The sequence below is a fragment of the Lagopus leucura genome, unplaced genomic scaffold (assembly GCF_019238085.1).
Source record: "Lagopus leucura isolate 7727_CA_CO unplaced genomic scaffold, USGS_WTPT01 Super-Scaffold_73, whole genome shotgun sequence".
Taxonomy (NCBI): domain Eukaryota; kingdom Metazoa; phylum Chordata; class Aves; order Galliformes; family Phasianidae; genus Lagopus; species Lagopus leucura.
Genome location: NW_024962252.1, coordinates 70,984,073 through 70,989,796, shown reverse-complemented (window position 1 = coordinate 70,989,796; position 5,724 = coordinate 70,984,073).

The following is a 5,724-nucleotide window of genomic DNA, read 5'->3' as shown; positions in this document are numbered from 1 at the left end:
TTGCCTTAAAAATGCTTCCCATTAGTAATCACCATTTTGCTTTTTAAAAATTCAAATAAATAATGTATATTTGTGAAAGATGACATGTATATTTACTAGGTTTTTTTATTTATAATATTTATCTGTTAATTATTTATAATATTTATCTGTTTTATCTTTCCTTGTTAAACATCAGTATTGTTTCTTCTCTCTGCTGCCTCATGCATCGAAGAGGCCCTTTGATTTACGACATTTATAAAGCTCTCCACCAGTACAGAAGCCACAAATATTTCAGAAATGAGCTCAGTCTCTCTTCTATGTCTATGGGGAGGAAGGAATGGGTGGTAAGAGGAAGAACAGCTTTAATCATAGCTCTCCATTTTGCTTGATAAAACATCACAGGATATGAGGCTAACAAATGAGTGGCCCTTTTGTTGTATAGTAAGCATACCAGGTTGTGCTAGCAAGATTCATTTGTTGCCCATTTGTCATCCTTTCACCACAGTGTGGGGGCTCTGAATTTTTACACATCTTTAAAGCATGTTTTAGGCATCAAGCTGGGCACATGCACAATGAGAGATCCAAAAACCAGGGTCGTTCCCCTTTCAAGCGCTTTTGCTTGCCCTTTTTTCCTCTTCTTTCAGCAGAAGTCCTGTGTGAGCAAGCAAATCCCCACTATTGCTGTCCCAGAAAACTGCTTGTAGATATGGAGTAGTATTTGCAATGCATCTGCTAGGGAAGCTGCATCTCTTCAGATCTCCTGGCCATTCTGCTGTGATCACCCAGCATGTCTGGGGGGCTACTTCTGAGTCCCTGTATTCTGACAGCTAATTCTCACCAATTGCATTACGTCTCGCTGCTAATCTACTGCTTGATCTACTTACTTGTCCATTTGCTGACTCGTCTCTCTTCCCATGGATACCTGACGTGCTGAATTACTTAGCTAACTCTTTCGCTGATACCCTCTACTTATCTTCTGAACCACTTTATTGGTGCTTGCATTTTTCTTCCCCTAGGTAGCTGACTTAGATGGTAAATTAATTGATTACCTTTCTTTTAAACAGATGTTGCTTCCTCTGCTTCCTCAGTTGATAATTTCATTGCGTGCACTTCTTCCTTTTGTCAGCTGCTAAACTACCCTTTTGATAACTTGATTCCCAGCCTGCATACTCACTACCAAATAAATTTGTTTTACTGTCATCACCCTTTATCTTTTTATTGCTTTCTCTCCCTTCTGTTTGTTCCTGCCTTTCCCATCCTTTCTTTCATGACATCTGTCACTCATACTCTGTTTTCTCCCTTTCACTACCTGTACCAAATCACACCCTTGAATCTACCATTTTGCTAGCAAGATTAAAATAGATTTTTATTTGGTTTTATCACTCCACTGTTAGTCACCATTGTATAGGAAACGCAAGGAAATTATGTAAACCTTGTAATTACGTTTGTATTCTACATAGGACGGAATGTTGGTGGTATGAGCAGCAGTAACTACATAATTATTAAACCTGAATTATGTCGAGCGGGAGAGCTAGAGTACAATAAATCAATAAAAGTATATTAATCCTTAATAAATATACATAGAAAGCAAAACTTAAGAAAATTACCATAGCTGATGAACAGATTATTGTAAACACATCAAAATATCCTTTTACACCCAGGCTGAAAGCAAGAAGCTTTTGCTCTTGGACCTCAAATTTAAACAACTTTTTGTCCCTCTTTGTTTTTCTTATTTTCTTTTGTCGTTGATTGTAAATAGCAAAATAATCAAGTTTCTCCCTCCTTTTCCCAGCCTCTGCATAACTTCTTAAAATGCTTGCATGTTTTGAAAATTAACCAAGGGTGTAAGAAAGTTGGCAAAGTTACCACTTTGTGAGTGGTAGAAAACTTTCAAAGATATGAAATCCAAGAGTCTGGGAGATTCTGACAAATACAATATTCTTTGTGAGATTGGATTCGTTTGTTTTAAATGCAAAAAAATGCATTTAAAATGGTAAGGAATATAAACTAGTTCTAATTAAAGTTTCAACTGTGGAGACTTTAAAAAAAAAAAAAATTAAGAAAATAGGATTTCCTCTTGTTTAGGGCCAAGCCATTTTAGGAAATTTCAGTAGTCTTTTTATAATGTATTATTTTCATTGATCTAATGTTCCCTATGCTTTTACGGATCATTTTCTTTGTCTTTCCTTACTCCAATGCAATTTTTTAAAAATCCAAAATAAAAACTATTGCATAAGTAATTCTACTTTTTATTTTTTAGTATTCTATGCAGATCTGAAATTGGTAATTTTCTCTACTTTCTGAAATTTTAATATAGAATAAAAATAGTTGAAAGAAAGTCTTGAGCAAAGATTATGTGCTTTTTGGTTTTATAATGAACATATAAATGTGATAGAACTGCTAAACCTCTGACTGCATTTTAGCATGCTGCCTCTTCTTACTCTCAATCAGTATCCTTTACTTTTGACAGCCCATATTTACTACCATAATTATTTTGCTGGGTGTCAGACTTTTTGAGAATGGATCCAATTTTTGCTTTCTAATTAGTTTCAATAATGATAAAAGCATCCATAAACTGAGAAAAGCTGAAGTTCCAAGGGAGTAATACTTTCCTGCAGAATCCATATTTCTTTGACAGAGCACTGATATTACTTCTTCACTGATAATACTTAAGCGAAGAATCAGCATTTCTAAATGTCTAGTACTGTCATTCACATATTGTGACTTTGTTGCATTCTTTAAGGAATCTCTTTCTTAAGTAACTAAGAAAATACAGAAACACAGAAAGAAAATACTTTCTTATTTTTCCCCCAGTTTCAGATTCCCTACTGATGGCCTTGGCAAACAAAAAAGAATGTCTGTCTTGGTGTTGATTTTATGTGTGAGAGTAAATTGAAGAAAATCTTATGTAGTGTGAAGACATCCAGCAGAGCAACCATTAATGCGGATAAGAGAATCTATTATTGTGCTAGCGTAAATCAAAGAAATGTGTGATTCAAATATAGATAACAGCATCTGAGTGGTAACTAATGAGATAAAATTCATTCTGACAACAGATATATTGCAACTTGGTCCAAGATGCCTGACTCCAGGATACTAAATCCTGATTCACTTATACTACACCTTCATCAACCAAGTCAATATCAAAAAAGATTTTCCTGTTTCATTCTCAGGTGGAGAGTCTAAAGACTTCTGCTGTAATCACAGTACACATGAATAACAAGCCAGTACTAAACACATTCCCTACAAGGACAGGCTGAGAAAGTTGAGGCTGTCACAGTCTGCCCAGAGAAGCTGTGGATGCCCTGTCCCCTGGAGACATTCAAGGCTATATTAGATGGGGCCCTGGGCAGTCTGGGCAGGTGGGTGGCAGCCCTGCCTGCGGCAGGGAGGTTGGACCTCCAGGTCCATTCCAACCCAAGCCAGTTTTTGATTCTTTGAAAATGCAAACAAGTGAAGTGAATCCTACCAAGTGCATGCTGGTAATTACAGAGTTTGTTGCAGAGTCTTTGGTTCTTGGAGCCTACTTTGTGATCCTCTTGCTGTTAAATTCATTTCTGCTCCAAGCTACTTACCCTGGAATCATACAGCATTCAGTCACTGAGTTTCAAGTTGCTGTGCAGTAATACCTTCCGGTGTCTGTAACAAAAGTACAACTTTTTGTTTTCTTCTATTTTGTCAGGAGTAAGGAGGAAGTCCTACAAGTTGCCAACAATTTTGTCATTTTTTTTTCCACTGGGAGCATGGAAAACTAAAGAAAACATTTACATACATGGACACCCCCTCTCCGATGTCATTGATACTCACGCAATGACATATTTATTATGGTTATTTCAAGATAGGTTTGTTGCTGCAAATAAGATAGGCCTGATCGCTGGCTCATGGAGCAAATAGCCTGGCACAACTCCCACCTACAGCACCTAAACTATTTCTTTTTCTAAAATACTCAAAAAGACTGCATCAGACAGCCCATTGGGTGCAGTCCTAATAACTTGTAACTACCTGAACAGTTTCTGGCTGCCATCTGAAAAACGAGCAGAGGCCAGGTTGCAGGGAGCATGTGAGCAACTAAGCAATATAGACAATAATATTTCAGTATTGAAGCCCAAGTCTTGGGTTACCACAGCAAGGTTGTTATCCTGGAGTCTGTTGAGGTTAGATATGCCTAGAATCTTTCTTGTCTTATGGTCATTTAGAGATAGAAAAAGACTTGCTATGGTCTGACCTGTGCCTTCAAAGCAGGAATGAAATCTGTCCTTTCATCATAAATCTGTGCCAGAAATGCTACAGCAAGCAAATATGAGTTACTTGAGTACAGAATTTGGGCCATGACCACTTCTGAGTTCATTAAAAATTGTCAGTGTTCATTAGACTGCAAATCAGCAGAACTAGCTATCCAGATGTATAGATGAAAAAATCATAATCTGAGGGAAAGAGAATGATACTCTTCTACCTTAATCCTGTGGGCTATGTTCATATTAAGAATTCAGCTCACATCGTGTTCAGCTGCTCATTTGTTTCTGTGCTATACAACAGTCACTTGTTTCAGGCTACATAGTCCTACTGCTGGCATTCCAGCTGTCTCTCCTTACTAGCATGGTAACTTACTGCTGAGTGTGCTCCTAAGTAAGGGAACTCCAGTCCTCACAGAATCACAGAATCACAGAATTGTAGGGGTTGGAAGGGACCTCCAGAGATCATCGAGTCCAACCCCCCTGCCAAAGCAGGTTCCCTACAGCAGGTCGCACAGGTAGGCAGCCAGGCAGGTCTTGAACATCTCCAGAGAAGGAGACTCCACGAGTGCACCTGACGAGATCTTGATCCCATTTTTTTCAGCATGTGTTTTAATTCTTTTGTGCATCTTGGAGGGTTATTTGCCAGAGTAGTGAGTAAAAACTGCTTGGAGGACTGCACAGAGTCTCAGCATTTCTCCCAGGGCAGAATGGCATGGACAGTCAAAGATGTTGTCGCAGCTGCCTTTTCATAAGCTGTAATTTACAATACTTCAAGATCTTCTGAAATACTGTAGAAAAGCTGTAGAAAAGCTTGACATTACTGTTAGTTTTATCTCTGTGAGGAAATGTGCACTGTCAAATTGTGATAGCATGATTGTAACTGCTCTGTATTTTTTAAATACTGGCTCCAGTCAACAAACACCTCCTCTGAATACCTGTTTCCTTCTATCTACAGATTTTGTATGCTTGTAAGTAGCTGTGTAACAAAACAGATACCTTATTCTACAAGTACTGTAAATTCTCCCCATTAGAGAAAAAAGAACAAAATTTTTCTTTTTGTTGCTGTCTTTGTATTTTCCTAGAAATGTTGTTATAATCTGAACATTTTTCTTTCTTATCATTACTGGACTATTCATATGCCCATTGTATAAACATGAACATTTTATCTTTTTACTATTTTGTGGTTTAATTGGGAAAAATCTTCATTTTTTTTTCTCAACTCTTTTCTGCTTTACAATCCTATACTCAACGTTGTAACTATTTGAAAGATATATTTTCTTAGTCAAAATCTTTGGGATATGATTTTCAAAAACATCAATTTACTTAAGTCTGCAGTCTCTGACATTTACAGAAGAGAAGATGTTGGACACCAGTAAATATTCCTGCCCTTGGACTCTCTTAGACTTCTGGTACCACTGCAGATAAAGCCTTTTTTTCTTTTTCTCTTTCTTCTCCTTCTTTTCCTTTTCCTTTTCCTTTTCCTTTTCCTTTTCCTTTTCCTTTTCCTTTT